Below are 18,524 nucleotides of genomic sequence, written 5' to 3'. Positions count from 1 at the left end.
ATCAAAGAAGGCGTGTGTGATTTAGAAGCTTTATTAAAAAGAGGTGGCACACATAAAGTGCTGTGTATGAAATATCATTCATGTAATATGTTATATTATGACATGGGGGAGAAAAGGGATAGGCTTGCCTAACTTTAAATTAAACAGGCAGACCCAAGGAGGATGCAGGCTTGGGCAAAACGCGATTCGCCAGAGCTGGGGGTAGGGCAGGTGGAGCGTGTGCCATGATGCTATGCCAAGCAGCTGAGGCGCTAGCTGGGCTGTGAGGCGGCATCTCTGTCCTAGAGGAAAGTGGGGAGTGGCGTCCTAGGGTGTGTTATGATGTCTCCTCCTCAAGCTGTGGCAAGGGACCGGTCCCACCACCTGCTTACGCCGAACAATAGCAAGCCACATGGACACTCTTCTTAAAGTGTGCCATGCTGCAAAACATTTTTTATTAACTAAACACATTTACTAAGACATGCAAGTCAGGCGAGCCGAGCATTTTAAAAAGAACACACGCGGCCACCATTACCGTCGTGCAACACTGGGAATAAAAATGATACAATGTTTGAAAAATAGAGTTGGAGTAGCCACGCACAACAAAAGAAAAGTTACGTGGCAGCCAGTGTTAAAGTCCAAACATGGCGTGTTGCATTGCAACAAAAAAATAATCAAGCTACGCGAGAGCGTGTTGTGCCTGCGACAGCAGATCGGAAAAAGTCTTTTAAGAAAATAATGCTCACAGTTGTAAATAAAACATACTGAGTAACAACATATTTAAGAAGGACTGTACTCATGGGAGGCTACAACATGAGGAAAGGATGTAGAAAGGAGGGACTACTAAGCCTATTGACCAATGAAAAGCTACCATTTAAAAAGGACAGTAACAGGAGGCAATTAAAAAGAGGGGTGGAAAGTGGGCACAGCTTCATGCCTATATCCTGAATACAGCGGTACAAAAGGGGCAAAAGGGGGTGGTGATGGACGGAGCATCTGAACCAATCAACCACTCACACCCAGTCAACAGATCTGGGTTTAATCCATCATCGTTCTTTAGCCCACTCTGCCACCCTAGTTCAGACATGGCCATATGCACATCAGTCTGAACCTGTGCCTCATGGGAACAGTCCAGCCCGAACTGCCTAGCCATGCCTTCCCTGGACCAAAACAAGCTTCCTAGGACCGATTTCTGGCATTTCAGCCGTCTTCCGCCCGGCTTGCTTGTATCCAGTGGCAAAGTGAGCAAGGGACTCACATCTGAGCATACCCCGCCAACTTATGGCGAACAAAGCGGTACAAAAGCGGGTGGTGATGGATGGAGCATCTGAACCAATCAACCACTCACACCCAGTCAACAGATCTGGGTTTAATCCATCACCGTTCTTTAGCCCACTCTGCCACCCCAGTTTAGATATGACCATATGCAAATCAGTCTGACTTGTATCGCTTTGTTCGCCCTAAGTTGGTAGGGTATGCTCAGACGTGAGTCCCTTGCTCACTTTGCCACTGGATTCAAGATAGCCTGGCTGATGAGGATTATATATCCGAAACCGGTCCCAGGATGCTTGTTTCCGGGCCAGGGAAGACATGGCTTGGCAGTTCGGGCTGGACTGTTCCCATGAGGCCCAGGGTCAGACTGATTTGCATATGGCCATGTCTGAACTGGGGTGGCTGAGTGAGCTAAAGAATGGGAATGGATTAAACCCAGATCAGTTGACTGGGGGTGAGTGTTTTATTTGCTCAAACGCTCCGTCCATCATCCCCTTTTATATCGCTATATCCGGAATACAGCATGTCTCAAAGAAGGTGAGACCTAAACAGCAATGAAATAGCATCAAACATGTGGTGAAGGGCGTGCGGTCAGAGCTGCCAACTAAGGAGTTCGAGTCTGGGCATCAGCTCAACATCCTGTGATTTTGGGCAAATCAGTTAAATACAAGCAGCAATCTCAGAGGGGTGGTGAGCGCGAGGTGAAGAGGTAGGGAGAGACGGCACAATGCGAGTAGGAAACAAGACATGATGGTGAAAATAATAGCGGTGAGGGGAGATGTGACTTGAACAGTATTTGAGCTTATAAATGACTACATCTGCAACATTTAAAAAACTGCAATAAAATGGCATCAAACATGCTATGAAGGACATGCGGTCAGATCTGCCGACTCAGGAGTTCGAGTCACGGCGTCTGCTCAACATCCTGTGATTTTGGGCAAATCAGTTAAAATGCAAGCAGCGATCTCAGAGGGGTGGTGGGGGTGGGGTGAAGGATTGAGACAGCACTGGGCGAGCAGGCTGCCACAAGCAGGAAACAAGACCCGATGGTGAAAATGAAAGTGGGCATGTCATGAAAAGGCTCACTGCCTCCAAAGAAAAACAATAATTAAACCAGCGATGCAAATGCCAACTGAAGCATAACGCGCTGCTTACGTAAAGCAGGCGCTTTACTTTACTTTCTATATTCATCATCCCCTTAATTATCCCTCTGTCTCTTTGCCCCCTTCCCTCATTTAATTGCATAGCTTTATCTCATGTGAACTGTCTACACATTGTTACTTGTACTTTGTATCTTAATTTGCTCTACCACCCTGTAAAGCGCTCTGATACTCTTGGGTCCAGCAGCGCTATATAAAACCTTTTAAATAAATAAATACACAAGCTGAGGTAAACAAGAAAAAAAGTGTGCACAACAGAACCTATATCAAAAAAAGAGTGAGACCATGTGTAAAAGGGGCAGTCTCCTGGGAGTGTTTGAAATACAAAAAGGTGTGACTAAATACGCATTCTGACCATCCAAAAGCATGCATTTATGAAGGGTATGAACAGGAACTAATGGAAAATATGGGAGGTGCTTCGATCCACAGCCTAGATTACAGCATGCCTCGCAGAGCAGCGCATGCGCGGGCCAGGCGCAACCTAAAAAGGAGTCAGTGAGGAAAAGCTCTTAGTTTTCCATCCCTGGCCCAGGGACAGTGTTGCATAACCCAAGCATTATCCCTTAAACAGTGTACCTCTGAAAGATAAAAGTCTGAGTTGGCCCTGCCATTAACACAGCCTCCGTTGGAGCCCTATTTCCACTCGGCGACTTGCAAGTTGATTAGTGTGTAAATCTCTACCACGCCTCCATGAGCTGCAGTTTTGAGTCCTGTGCAGAGCAAGTATTGTGCATTTCCCAGAAGGGCACCAGCTCTCTGCAGTAATCACGCCGCGTGGAGTGACAGGGCCATTACTGCAGCTGGATGGCTGACAATACGGAGACTGATTGCTACGGAAATGGCTGACAGGCTGTATTACCTGTTTAAAGTCCCAGCAGCAGTTTAACCAATGGGCTGACAGTGACGTCTGGGAGGGGATTACTGAGCAACAGAGGCGTGCTGGCCCACAAAGAAATCTGGGTCTTTCCGCACAGGCTTCTGCTAGTGGCCCCAGCCCATCAGCCTTGGACTAAAGGCCAGCCTTGTATGTGTGAACTCCTAGGTTAAGAACTGGACTGGGAAAAAAACATCACAACAGCATTTGGAAGAATGAAAAAAGGATGAATTAATTTACGAATTACCCATGTCATATAGTTTAGTTTAGTTTATAGGCTTATATAGCGCATGAATCACCCCCTGAAGGGTATCTCGGCACTCGTGGATGTGCAGAAGAAGTTGTTACAGTGGGTTGATCTAAAAGAGGGCAGTTTTTAAGGCTTTTCTAAATTTCAGGTGGTTTGGGCTTTGTCGTAAGACAATTGGAGCTCAGTGGATTAAAGTGCCTGCAGTGTAAACAGACTATTGTTGTAATATTCTTCAAGGAAATGCATCGACTGAGTGCACTGCATCATGTAGTTAAATGTCAACTAACTTAAATCCATCGAGCCCCACATGTCAACACCCAACACTGCCCCCACAATAGCACAAATTAAATACATCAACCTCACACTGCCTTACAATCAACACAACACCATGAGTCACATAAGTGGCCCTCTGTCCACAGAGTGCCTGCTTCCTGATGAAAGACACTTGCGCCACCACCAGGAAGCCCTGTAAAGCCATATTAGACATTCGGAATGTTGCACGCTACATTGAACAGAATGGGGTGGCAGAAGGGCCATAATGGTTGATAGAGGCCTTCAAAGCCAACATTCCAAAATGTCTTTCTGTTTTTTTCTAAACATTCTATCCTCAGTGGGTGAAGTGTTCTAATATCTTTATAGCCCTTCTACTTCAGGATATACCAGTTGTATGCTATTGTTAAAGTCCCTCTTCACCCCTTTAGGCCCCCACCTGGGTATCGTGCCTACAACTGAGGTTTAGGGCCTTTATCAACCAGTATAGCCTTCATGAGGGGACTATATATTCTGTTAACTGGATTTTTAGAAGCTGGACAGAAGACAATGGAGTGTCATTGGGTGAATAATGGCAGTACATAGCAGAGGTGAGCTAAACAACCAATTAACAGGGAGAACCGAGCGAGACAGAGCAGAGGGTCTCACTTGGGTTTAACAGCCCATGCAGGAGCAGAGCCTTGTAAATCGTGCAACAAACATCATCTAAAGGTTTGAGAGGAACATCAAAATGTTTAAACAAGTTTATTTATTTAATGAACTGGAATGTTTAACCTTAGTGTATCAGATTATATCACTGCATTGACAAGTATTTATTAAAAATAAGAATTTTTAAACTTCACTGTTAGACCTGGTATCTTTAGCGTGGTTTCCCCCTATCTTTTTGCCTCTACCTCCTGTATTTTTGATGCTGTGCTGGATTTCGTTTTTGCTGGTTTAGATGCTTTGGACACTCTGCCACTGCTGATCAGTGCCAGAGTGTAAGTGCTCCCTATGTAAATTGTTATCATGATTGGATATACACGATTGGCATATTTGTATCACCACGAAGTCCCTAGTAAGGTGCACTGGGTGTGCCAGAGCTAGTGATGACAAATTCTACTAGTGGGCCTGCAGCACTGATTGTGCCACCCACATGAGTAGCTGTAAAATGGTGTCTCGGGCCTGCCACTGCAGTGCCTGTGTGCAGTCTAGGAACTGCTGTGTCCTCCTGGTCAGTGTCCCCACTGATCAGGCCTAACCCTTCCCTTTTTGTGCACATTAGTCACCCCTATGGAAGGCCCAAGGTACCCCCCTGGGCAGGGTGCAGTGTATGTGAAAGGCGGAGCATGTACTGGTGCAGGTGACATGCTCTGGTAGTGAAAGGCAGCCATTTTCGTTTTTCACTATTGTAAGGCTATCTTGCTCAATAGGTTAACATGGGGGGTGCTGGCTACTGTGGCTACTAGCATTTCTTCCCATAGGAACAAGGTAGGACATAAGAGTCTAGTATCCCTGAACTCAGAATTTAATAACACATCTTTTAGGAAAGGTTGTTTTTAAATCCTGTGTTTGAGAACAGCACTTTTAGAAAGTTGCTGTTCTGTTGTCTGACCCATCTGTGTGCCTTGGCCTGTTTGTGTATTGACTGTCTGGTTTGAGAGTGACAGGGGCTGGGGATTCCCCGGGAGGCTGGCTGAGTCAGCCCTAGGCTGAATGACTGCATTTGCAACTTGAGTGGTGGGAGGAGATAGCACCTGGGCCTGAATAGGGCTGTGCCCACCTTCCACAATGCTGGCTCCACCTCCTGCTGGGCGGCTGACGACCCTGCCCCTCACTCTGAAAGGAAAGGAGAAGCCAGGAAAACAAAGTACTCAAGAAACACCCAGAACTGGTTCAGACCGGGCTCAGGGCCCACTTGCACAAAGAGAACAAAGACTTTCAGGGGTATAAGTATAGGACCCCTGACAACAGAAGATCAGATCATCCTGGAATCAAGAAGGAACCTCTGCCAATGAGAAAGCTGAATCTGAAGAAGGAAGACTGTCCTGCTGTTGCTCTGCTGGACTGACCTGTTGCTTTGCTGCCAAGGAGAGGGGAAGGACTTTGCTGTTGTGCTGTGTCCCCTGTCTTGAAGGAATCTCCAAGGGCCTGAAAAGAGCTGGCTCCTTGTTCTAAAGTCCCAGGAACAAAAGGACTTCACCCCCAAATTCCCTGAACTCTGCTGAGAGAGTTCTGTCCTTCCTAGAGTGCTTGATCCAGTTGTGGGGCCTCCTGAAGTTGTACCTGTGCTGGGAAGCTTGAAACTTAGCTTGAGAGACTTTTTGCAATTGAAAAGTTATCACATCGCTCGCTGCGGAGCGCATTCCCGACAGTGCGAGAAGTTTCCCGCCGCTACGAAGGTCGAGATCGTCGCAGCGCCTGTTGCCGCTGTCAGAGCTGTCGCATCCTTCGTTTGCGGGACGCACCCGATCGGTGCTGGAAGCCTAACATCGCTGCGAGTGTCGTCGCAGAGCCTGTCGTCGCTGGGTGAGATCGCCGCACTGCTTGCTTGCGGACCGCATCACGTTGCTGCGAGTGTCGTCGCAGAAGCCATCGCATCGAGGAGCTGCGAGAGAGAAGATCACCGCTGGTTCGTGCATCGTCGCCCCGGAGATCGTCGCAACTCCAGAGATCGCCGCATCGTGCCTTTGCGAGAACAAACTTCCTACAGAACCTGCGCACCGGAATCCATACAAGTGGCCTTCCTCCCCATACAGATAATGATAAATGCAACAATGTGGTATTCTTGAATTTATTCTAAAATGTACACACAAGAAGTTATAAGATTTTCTTGTCTGCAAGCCACAATTCAGCCCTTAGTGCCCTGCCTTGATTTGTCAGAGGTAAATGGATTGGACTGGCTGTTTGAAGAGATGATAAATGACCCCTGGAGTTAGGTGGCCTGTCTGAGAGTAGAGGTTGCTGGGCATAGGAACGCCAGAGCCAGGGGGAGTGGTAGTAAACAATGCTCTTCAAGAGAAGGAGACAAGCTGGAAAAATCACTTTCATTTACACCTCTCCCACAGCCGGATGGGGGGATTAAGGAGGAATTCCCAGATGTAAGGGGAGTGGACCTAGGTATATGAAGCCATCCTGTAGGCTGGTTGAGTTAGTTCTGCTCCCTCTGCTGGAAAATCAGCCATGATGAATTTTGGAGAAATTATGCTCTCTTTGGGAAAATAATGCCCCACTTTAGAGGATGTGGTCATACCCTGGAGCATTGCCCTGCACCTCATTGGACAGGAGTGTCCTCCTTCTTGACCCAGAGAACTTGGAATAAGTATCTGAAAGGGACAACGCCTCTCAGATGATGCTGCTTCAAACTTGGGAGAAGAAGGGTCCCTGCTGAGGAGTTTGATTTGAACCAACCAGGCGCTGGACTGAAGATTGTGCCTGTTGCACAATCTGGAATTACAGTCCTATGGACTACCTTGCTTCAAAAAGACTAAAGAGTGGACTCCCTGCAAGCTGAAGGTTAACAGAGCACAACTGGACCACCAAGAATCCCCAGCCTGGAGAACTACCAGTGAATTTGAAAGGGTTTTGTCCAAGTGGATTGTGGTAACTGAAGTCCATTTCAAGGACCATCTTGGAGATTCCAGACCCGTGGAGTAAGTGTTGGACACTTTGAGACCCTTTGGAAAACTCAAGGAAGAAGTTCCAGAGGTTTGGAGAAGTTTGGAGCAACTTTGGTAAAAAGCTCTATAAGTGGACCGACTCACTCTGTCCAGCCAAGCCGACAACCATCAACCATGAGTTGGCCTGCCACCCAGGTTCTTCCAGCTGAAAAGCTCCAGGGGTCCGACTTCCAGAGTTTTGATCGGACGAGGCGGAAACCCAAGCTGGCGAACCCTCACCGAATCCGGTCTACTGAAAAGCATTGAGGGACCCTGCAAGAAAAAGCTCTGCAAACATTTCTAATTCTGAACTTAGAAAAGGTGACCGGGCCAACCATGAGAGCCAAGCCACCCACCATCAACTGTGTGCCAGCCTGCATCCCTAGCTCGTACCGCTGGAAAGCTCCGCAGGTTGGACTTCCATAAGTTTGACTGGGAGTTTGTTGCAACAAGCTGGCGAGCCCTCACCGAATCAGGGGTGGCTGAGAGCTTCGACGGATCCCGTGAAGAAAAGCTCCAGAAAAGTTTCTAAGTCAGAAGGTAAAACCTTTGACCGAGACCTACCGCAAGGAGTAGCCCCTGCAGGGCTTCATCGTGGTCGGCATGAAACTTTGACTTTGAGCAGGTCCAGCATGACCAGATGTACCAAAAGGGGATATACGTTTCTATGTGCTACATCGTGCAAAAAATGTTAAAAGTCATATTCCCGTTTCCCTGCATTGGATTTGTTTCATTTTAAAGAAAAAAATATTTTTTAATTTTATAAATTGGTGTTGGATTTTTATTGTGTTGTGTCTTAATTATTTACTGAATTGGTGTTTTTAAATGCTTTACATACCTGCTAACAGCCAAGCTAGCAAGGGTCGAGCATGAGAATAATTTTCAAATACTGGTATAGCTATATATTGAGGTGGTGTCCTTATTGCCGGGGACCGATATACATTTGCCCCTACTATTAACCCACTTTCCAACATCCAGACCAAGCACTCTTCAAAAATACTGTCTACAAGTATGGATGACATGTGACTCCTACACCCTGTAGTTTTATTTAACATTTCCTATACACAGATTTACACACCTATGATTGAATGCCTCTGTGTAGTGTGAATGATGTAAAGTGTTGACACCCTGCACTGGTATGAGTGGCGCTATATAACTAATTGAATGCTTCCTAGAGAGTAGGTATGGAGACTTGGGCAGCACTATTAAAGGGTGGCAGTGAGTGAATCTGTGTCGGAGCTGGGTTGTTGAATACCAAGGCTGTCTATCTGATTTCATCTCCTGGTTCCTTTATCCACCAACCTACTCTCCCTCCACATTATCTCACTCTTCCAGGTTCTTTCTCATCTTTGCTTTCTCCTTATTCTCTGTTTTCCATATTTCCCTTCCTCCTTCCTCTTTCTGGCAACAACTCTTGATGCCTTTCTCTTGTTCAGTTTTACAGTCTGATGGTTTAAATAATGTACCGGTCTCTAACAAAGAATACAGTTGGCCTCACCTGCAGAAACCAACTTAAATTAAGCATCATTAGCTTGCAGCCCACAAAGGAAATGCCGAAGTGGCTATTCCGGCCCTTTCTGCATTGTATATCCTTCCTGAAGAGCAGATAAACCCTTTTCTCTCCTTTCTGCAAGACACAAGGATCCTAGTCTTCTCCCTTCCCTTTGGAAGGGAGAAGTGTGCGTGGGGATCAGTCTCTCCGAGTGCCAGGGAACCGCCCGCCATTGGAATATGGCGGGCAGTAATGCAGTCATCAATGGCGGTGGGACTGTCAATGACGCAGTGTTGTGGTAGTCCCACCACCATTATAATCACCCTCTGAGTTTGGTGTGCATACAAATCCAACATTACCAACCCCTGGTAAGTTGCACTACTAGTGCTGAAAAAAGTCCAATGGAGGTACCAATGACAAGGTGGACTGGCCTCAAGGGTCTTGTGACCTCAGTGACAGAGTCACTGTCGCTCTAGTGTGTGCTTCTTCGTATGCCTGCTCGCAAGACTGGAGATGAACTGCATGGATTGTGGTGGACAGGCCTTCAAGTATAACCCACACTTGCCACCGTTAGGGTCCACCTGCTGGTGCTAAGACACCAGGGCTTCTAAGGTCTATCGGGCCTTCTAAGGTGTAGCATCGGAATGAGCTCTGTCAGGAGTGTGGACTGGTGGACTGGTCATGAAGGGTGAAAATGGTGCTCCAGTTCCAAATTTGGCAGCTCTGGCCAGAGTGCCACATCCTGTCCCCCACTGAACACCATATTGCCCCACTGGGAGAAACTGGCACTGCCTTCAGCTACAACCCAATTGTGCTGAGACTCAATTCAAAGTATGCATTGGACAAGAGTAAAATGCTGCCTGAAAAAAAGTAACAACACCCTGTAAAAAGCAAACACTGAATGCAAGGATGAGCAAAGCATGTGAAATGTAAGCAGGAACAACATGGTTACCTTAACGGTTTTAAACTCATTATTCAGAAATCAGTAAGTGATTTTGCCTGAAAAGTTCAGGACATGACTGCAGGACCAGGAAGGGACCTGTTTCAATGTCCAATTCTTATATCCTTACAAAATGTAAGCAATATGTTTTAGAAAAAGACCAAATCCCTCAACACAGAGCTGCGGTACACATTTTATAGGCTAAACTAATTAAAACAGTTGAAAACGCTCATATTAAACGTTTTCCACTCCACCCCACAACCAGGTATTGCAGTCCCTTTCTGAATGGTGCACTTCCCCACCCTGGGAAAACAATGTTGTTCAAAGAAAGAAGGTAAAAAGAAAGTAGCGCTTCACTGGAAAACTCTGTAAAGCAGTGCTAAGGTGCATGGGTGTAAATAACAATCTGGCCTGTCTGCTGACCACTCTGTATTGCTTTAATTGGTTATTTAATATTTTTTCTTATTTTGATACTTTGTTCTCTCCGTCCCGAGGTTGTATTTTGGAATAGAACCCTGTTGGAAAATGAGGACATTTCCAGCTAAAGTGTTCTGCTCATTTTTGGATCCATTTCACGGGGAACAAATAAGGAAAATGAGAGGCAAGAGGGAGTAAGTAACAGCTGTCTTTTGAAATCCGCACATAAAGATAAGCGAGACAGCAACAGAAAGAGATGGAGGAATAAGGAGAGAGAGAGGGGGAGGAGGGAAGCTACCAGACCAGAGCAGGAGAAGCGGACACTGCCCTTGCCTTCTCTGGGAATGACGGAAAAGAGACAAGAGTTTTTTCCCTTCTCTGCCCTTCCCAGACTGGCCAAGCCTTACTGCAGAATAACAAAGGGCAGAGGGCGGGTTGCCTCTTTGAATGCAGGCAGGTGAATCACACGTTAAGTACAGGGCCATTAGGTAGCGCTTTCGCGCGCTAATGGCCCTGTGCATAACAGAAAGGGAGAGGGGAAATTCTTTTGTCCCCTCGTCCCCCCCACCCTTGTCCCCTGTGACCCCCCACTCCAAAATCTGGGGGGATATGTCCCCCACGTCCCCCACAGTTCCTACGCCCATCCCAGTCTCCACCTGCGTTAAAGGCCCCGCCTTGCTTCAGGGGTGTCTGGAAGTCACAGGCTTTCGTTGCTCTGTCTCGAGACACTTTTATTCGGGTCTTAAAACAGACGTCTGGTTTTATTGGCAGCAATCATGTTTACAATAGGTGCGCGCGGCAAATAAAAGCCCAGAACAGCAAGCGAGGGAGTTTGTGAGGCGTTATTGGTGTGGTGCCCTTTAACCATGCCACTGAAATTATGCGGCGGTGGCGGTCTCTGGCGGACCAAATTATGCCGCAGAGTTGACCAATTAATGCGGCAAAAACCGGCAGTGGGCGACGTAATGCGGCGCATTTTGTGATACTGTTATTTTAATATTTTGCCATTCTTACATATTCTGACACCCTCTGGGAAAAGGTTTCACCTCATTAGTATCAGTTTAACAACCAAGACCAGTAGAAAAGTAACCAATCAGCGCTTGCAAAGGACCCTCCACTTCATGGAAACATGTGTAGCCGCATTTTTAGCAATTTGTTTTTATACATTTAACTAAGGAACAAACTATTTTTTGTTAAAACCTGCAGATTACACAGCACACGATGAACTATGCGGCACATGCAGCCAAAACATAATTATGCGGAAAACGCTGTAGCCCTAAAGCCCCATAATTCCAGTAGCCATGTCTGTAAGCTGAGAAGCATTGGACAGGGAGACCTAGCTAGCGACGGTGCAGCAGGTGCAGTGGCACCCGGCCCGTAAATCTTTTGCCACATTAATCAATAGAACTATCATAACGTAAAATAATGAATTTCTTTCTGTTTTGGTTGAACTTGAATTATTTTTTTCAAGGCCTAGCTCATGGGATGTACAGTGCTGATTACTGCTGAGCCTCGACCGCCAACCGGGGCCTAGCTCACGAGATGTGCAGTGAGGGTTACTGCTAAGCCTCGACCGCCAGCCAAGCCCTAGTTCGTGGGATGTGCGGTGAAGGTTCCTGCTGAGCCTGGACCGCCAGTCGAGGCCTAGCTCCTGGGATGTGCGGTGAAGGTTACTGCTGAGCCTGGACCGCCAGCCGAGGCCTAGCTCCAGGGATGTGCGGTGAAGGTTACTGCTGAGCCTAGACCGCCAGCCGAGGCCTCGCTCACGGGATGTGCGGTGAAGGTTACTGCTGAGCCTGGGCCGCCAGCCGAGGTCTAGCTCATGGGATGTACGGTGCGGGTTACTGCTGAGCCTGGACCGCCAGCCGAAGCCTAGCTCACTGGATGTGCGGTGAAGGTTATTCTTGAGCCTGGACCACCAGCTGAGGCCTAGCTCTTGGGACATGCGGCAAACGTTACTGCTGAGCCGGGCCCGCCAGCCGAGGCCTAGCTCACGGGATATGCGGTGCAGGTTACTGCTGAGCCTGGACCGCCAGCCGAGGCCTAGCTAATGGGATGTACAGTGAAGGTTACTGCTGAGCCTAGACCGCCAGCCAAGGCCTAGTTCGTGGGATGTGCGGTGAAGGTTACTGCTGAGCCTGGACCGCCAGCTGAGGCCTAGCTCCTGGGAAGTGCGGTGAAGGTTACTGCTGAGCCTGGCCCACTTGCCAAGGCCTAGCTCCTGGGATTTGCGGTGAAGATTACTGCTGAGCCTGGTCCGCCAGCCGAGGCCTAGCTCCTGGGATGTGCGGTGAAGGTTACTGCTGCGCCTGGACCACCAGTCGACGCCTAGCTCACGGGATGTGCGGTGAAGGTTACTGCTGAGCCGGGACCGCCAGCTGAGGCCTAGCTCGCGAGATGTATGGTGCGGGTTACTGCTGAGTCTGGACCGCCAGCCGAGGCCTAGCTCACTGGATGTGCGGTGTAGGTTACTTCTGAGCCTGGACCGCCAGCCGAGACCTAGCTCCTGGGACGTGCGGTGAAGGTTATTGCTGAGCCTGGCCCGCCAGCCGAGGCCTAGCTCATGGGATGTGCGGTGAAGGTTACTGCTGAGCCTGGACCGCCACTGAGGCCTAGCTCATGGGATGTGCAGTGCTGGTTAGCTGGGACCGCCAGCCGAGTCCTAGCTCGCGGGATGTATGGTGCAGGTTACTGCTGAGCCTGGACCGCCACTGAGGCCTAGCTCATGGGATGTGCAGTGCTGGTTAGCTGGGACCGCCAGCCGAGGTCTAGCTCATGGGATGTGCAGTGAAGGTTACTGCTGAGCCTGGACCGCCAGCCGAGGCCTAGCTACTGGGATGTGCGGTGAAGGTTACTGCTGCGCCTGGACCGCCAGTCGAGGCCTAGCTCACTGGATGTGCGGTGAAGGTTACTGCTGAGCCTGGACCGCCAGCCGAGGCCTAGCTCGAAGGATGTATGGTGCGGGTTACTGCTGAGTCTGGACCGCCAGCCGAGGCCTAGCTCACTCGATGTGCGGTGTAGGTTACTTCTGAGCCTGGACCCCCAGCTGAGGCCTAGCTCCTGGGACGTGCGGTGAAGGTTATTGCTGAGCCTGGCCCGCCAGCCGAGGCCTATCTCATGGGATGTGCGGTGAAGGTTACTGCTGAGCCTGGACCGCCAGCTGAGGCCTAGCTCATGGGATGTGCAGTTACCTCTGAGCCTGGACCGCCAGCTGAGTCCTAGCTCGCGGGATGTATGGTGCAGGTTACTGCTGAGCCTGGACCGCCACTGAGGCCTAGCTCATGGGATGTGCAGTGCTGGTTAGCTGGGACCGCCAGCCGAGGTCTAGCTCATGGGATGTGCAGTGAAGGTTACTGCTGAGCCTGGACCGCCAGCCGAGGCCTAGCTACTGGGATGTGCGGTGAAGGTTACTGCTGCGCCTGGACCGCCAGTCGAGGCCTAGCTCACGGGATGTGCGGTGAAGGTTACTGCTGAGCCTGGACCGCCAGCCGAGGCCTAGCTCGAAGGATGTATGGTGCGGGTTACTGCTGAGTCTGGACCGCCAGCCGAGGCCTAGCTCACTCGATGTGCGGTGTAGGTTACTTCTGAGCCTGGACCCCCAGCTGAGGCCTAGCTCCTGGGACGTGCGGTGAAGGTTATTGCTGAGCCTGGCCCGCCAGCCGAGGCCTATCTCATGGGATGTGCGGTGAAGGTTACTGCTGAGCCTGGACCGCCAGCTGAGGCCTAGCTCATGGGATGTGCAGTGCTGGTTACTGCTGAGCCTGGACCGCCAGCTGAGGCCTAGCTCATGGGATGTGCAGTGAAGGTTACTGCTGAGCCTGGACCGCCAGCCAAGGCCTAGTTCGTGGGATGTGCGGTGAAGGTTACTGCTGAGGCCTGGACCGCCAGCCGAGGCCTAGCTCCTGGGATGTGCGGTTAAGGTTACTGCTGAGCCTGGACCGCCAGCCAAGGCCTAGCTCCTGGGATGCGCGGTGAAGGTTACTGCTGAGCCTGGACTGCCAGCCGAGGCCTAGCTCACGGGATGTGCAGTGAAGGTTACTGCTGAGCCTGTACCGCCAGCCGAGGCCTTGCTCGTGGGATGTACAGTGCTGGTTACTGCTGAGCCTGGACCGCCAACCGAGGCCCAGCTCATAGGATGTGCGGTGAAGGTTACTGCTGAGCCTGGACCGCCAGCTGAGGCCCAGCTCATGGGATGTGCGGTGACGGTTACTGCTGAGCCTGGACCGCCAGCTGAGTCCTAGCTCGCGGGATGTATGGTGCAGGTTACTGCTGAGCCTGGACCGCCAGCGGAGGCCTAGCTCACGGGATGTGGGGTCAAGGTTACTGCTGAGCCTGGACGGCCATCCGAGGCCCAGCTTGCGGGATGTACAGTGCGGGTTACTGCTTAGCCTGGACCACCAACCAGGGCCTAGCTCACTGGATATGCGGTGAAGGTTACTGCTGAGCCTGGACCGCCAGCCAAGGCCTAGCTCGTGGGATGTACTGTGAAGGTTACTGCTGAGCCTCGACCGCCAGCTGAGGCCTAGTTCGTGGGATGTGCGGTGAAAGTTACTGCTGAGCCTGCTCCGCCAGCCGAGGTCTAGCTCCTGGGATGTGCGGTGAAGGTTACTGCTGAGCCTGGACCGCCAGCCGAGGCCTCTCACTGGATGTGCGGTGAAGGCTACTCCTTAGCCTGGACCGCCAGCCGAGGCCTAGCTCCTGGGACGTGCGGTGAAGGTTATTGCTGAGCCGGGCCCGCCAGCCGAGGCCTAGCTCATGGGATGTGCGGTGAAGGTTACTGCTGAGCCTGGACCGCCAGCCGAGGCCTAGCTCATGGGAAGTGCAGTGCTGGTTACTGCTGAGCCTGGACCGCCAGCCGAGGCCTAGCTAATTGGATGTACAGTGAAGGTTACTGCTGAGCCTAGACCGCCAGCCAAGGCCTAGTTCGTGGGATGTGCGGTGCAGGTTACTGCTGAGCCTGGACCGCCAGCCGAGGCCTAGCTAATGGGATGTACAGTGAAGGTTACTGCTGAGCCTAGACCGCCAGCCAAGGCCTAGTTCGTGGGATGTGCGGTGAAGGTTACTGCTGAGCCTGGACCGCCAGCCGAGGCCTAGCTCCTGGGAAGTGCGGTGAAGGTTACTGCTGAGCCTGGCCCACTTGCCAAGGCCTAGCTCCTGGGATTTGCGGTGAAGATTACTGCTGAGCCTGGTCCGCCAGCCGAGGCCTAGCTCCTGGGATGTGCGGTGAAGGTTACTGCTGCGCCTGGACCACCAGTCGAGGCCTAGCTCACTGGATGTGCGGTGAAGGTTACTGCTGAGCCGGGACCGCCAGCTGAGGCCTAGCTCGCGAGATGTACGGTGCGGGTTACTGCTGAGTCTGGACCGCCAGCCGAGGCCTAGCTCACTGGATGTGCGGTGTAGGTTACTTCTGAGCCTGGACCGCCAGCCGAGACCTAGCTCCTGGGACGTGCGGTGAAGGTTATTGCTGAGCCTGGCCCGCCAGCCGAGGCCTAGCTCATGGGATGTGCGGTGAAGGTTACTGCTGAGCCTGGACCGCCACTGAGGCCTAGCTCATGGGATGTGCAGTGCTGGTTACTGCTGAGCTGGGACCGCCAGCCGAGGTCTAGCTCATGGGATGTGCAGTGAAGGTTACTGCTGAGCCTGGACCGCCAGCCGAGGCCTAGCTACTGGGATGTGCGGTGAAGGTTACTGCTGCGCCTGGACCGCCAGTCGAGGCCTAGCTCACGGGATGTGCGGTGAAGGTTACTGCTGAGCCTGGACCGCCAGCCGAGGCCTAGCTCGAAGGATGTATGGTGCGGGTTACTGCTGAGTCTGGACCGCCAGCCAAGGCCTAGCTCACTCGATGTGCGGTGTAGGTTACTTCTGAGCCTGGACCGCCAGCTGAGTCCTAGCTCGCGGGATGTATGGTGCAGGTTACTGCTGAGCCTGGACCGCCAGCGGAGGCCTAGCTCACGGGATGTGGGGTCAAGGTTACTGCTGAGCCTGGACGGCCATCCGAGGCCCAGCTTGCGGGATGTACAGTGCGGGTTACTGCTTAGCCTGGACCACCAACCAGGGCCTAGCTCACTGGATATGCGGTGAAGGTTACTGCTGAGCCTGGACCGCCAGCCAAGGCCTAGCTAGTGGGATGTACTGTGAAGGTTACTGCTGAGCCTCGACCGCCAGCTGAGGCCTAGTTCGTGGGATGTGCGGTGAAAGTTACTGCTGAGCCTGCTCCGCCAGCCGAGGTCTAGCTCCTGGGATGTGCGGTGAAGGTTACTGCTGAGCCTGGACCGCCAGCCGAGGCCTCTCACTGGATGTGCGGTGAAGGCTACTCCTTAGCCTGGACAACCAGCCGAGGCCTAGCTCATGGGATGTGCGGTGAAGGTTACTGCTGAGCCTGGACCGCCAGCCGAGGCCTAGCTCATGGGAAGTGCAGTGCTGGTTACTGCTGAGCCTGGACCGCCAGCCGAGGCCTAGCTAATTGGATGTACAGTGAAGGTTACTGCTGAGCCTAGACCGCCAGCCAAGGCCTAGTTCGTGGGATGTGCGGTGCAGGTTACTGCTGAGCCTGGACCGCCAGCCGAGGCCTAGCTAATGGGATGTACAGTGAAGGTTACTGCTGAGCCTAGACCGCCAGCCAAGGCCTAGTTCGTGGGATGTGCGGTGAAGGTTACTGCTGAGCCTGGACCGCCAGCCGAGGCCTAGCTCCTGGGAAGTGCGGTGAAGGTTACTGCTGAGCCTGGCCCACTTGCCAAGGCCTAGCTCCTGGGATTTGCGGTGAAGATTACTGCTGAGCCTGGTCCGCCAGCCGAGGCCTAGCTCCTGGGATGTGCGGTGAAGGTTACTGCTGCGCCTGGACCACCAGTCGAGGCCTAGCTCACTGGATGTGCGGTGAAGGTTACTGCTGAGCCGGGACCGCCAGCTGAGGCCTAGCTCGCGAGATGTACGGTGCGGGTTACTGCTGAGTCTGGACCGCCAGCCGAGGCCTAGCTCACTGGATGTGCGGTGTAGGTTACTTCTGAGCCTGGACCGCCAGCCGAGACCTAGCTCCTGGGACGTGCGGTGAAGGTTATTGCTGAGCCTGGCCCGCCAGCCGAGGCCTAGCTCATGGGATGTGCGGTGAAGGTTACTGCTGAGCCTGGACCGCCACTGAGGCCTAGCTCATGGGATGTGCAGTGCTGGTTACTGCTGAGCTGGGACCGCCAGCCGAGGTCTAGCTCACGGGATGTGCAGTGAAGGTTACTGCTGAGCCTGGACCGCCAGCCGAGGCCTAGCTACTGGGATGTGCGGTGAAGGTTACTGCTGCGCCTGGACCGCCAGTCGAGGCCTAGCTCACGGGATGTGCGGTGAAGGTTACTGCTGAGCCTGGACCGCCAGCCGAGGCCTAGCTCGAAGGATGTATGGTGCGGGTTACTGCTGAGTCTGGACCGCCAGCCGAGGCCTAGCTCACTCGATGTGCGGTGTAGGTTACTTCTGAGCCTGGACCCCCAGCTGAGGCCTAGCTCCTGGGACGTGCGGTGAAGGTTATTGCTGAGCCTGGCCCGCCAGCCGAGGCCTATCTCATGGGATGTGCGGTGAAGGTTACTGCTGAGCCTGGACCGCCAGCTGAGGCCTAGCTCATGGGATGTGCAGTGCTGGTTACTGCTGAGCCTGGACCGCCAGCTGAGGCCTAGCTCATGGGATGTGCAGTGAATGTTACTGCTGAGCCTGGACCGCCAGCCAAGGCCTAGCTCCTGGGATGCGCGGTGAAGGTTACTGCTGAGCCTGGACTGCCAGCCGAGGCCTAGCTCACGGAATGTGCAGTGAAGGTTACTGCTGAGCCTGTACCGCCAGCCGAGGCCTAGCTCGTGGGATGTACAGTGCTGGTTACTGCTGAGCCTGGACCGCCAACCGAGGCCCAGCTCATAGGATGTGCGGTGAAGGTTACTGCTGAGCCTGGACCGCCAGCTGAGGCCCAGCTCATGGGATGTGCGGTGATGGTTACTGCTGAGCCTGGACCGCCAGCTGAGTCCTAGCTCGTGGGATGTATGGTGCAGGTTACTGCTGAGCCTGGACCGCCAGCGGAGGCCTAGCTCACGGGATGTGGGGTCAAGGTTACTGCTGAGCCTGGACGGCCATCCGAGGCCCAGCTTGTGGGATGTACAGTGCGGGTTACTGCTTAGCCTGGACCACCAACCAGGGCCTAGCTCACTGGATATGCGGTGAAGGTTACTGCTGAGCCTGGACCGCCAGCTGAGGCCTAGCTCGTGG

Source organism: Lissotriton vulgaris, chromosome 11 (genome assembly GCF_964263255.1).
Source record: "Lissotriton vulgaris chromosome 11, aLisVul1.2, whole genome shotgun sequence".
Lineage (NCBI taxonomy): Eukaryota > Metazoa > Chordata > Amphibia > Caudata > Salamandridae > Lissotriton > Lissotriton vulgaris.
This window is presented reverse-complemented; position numbering follows the sequence as displayed.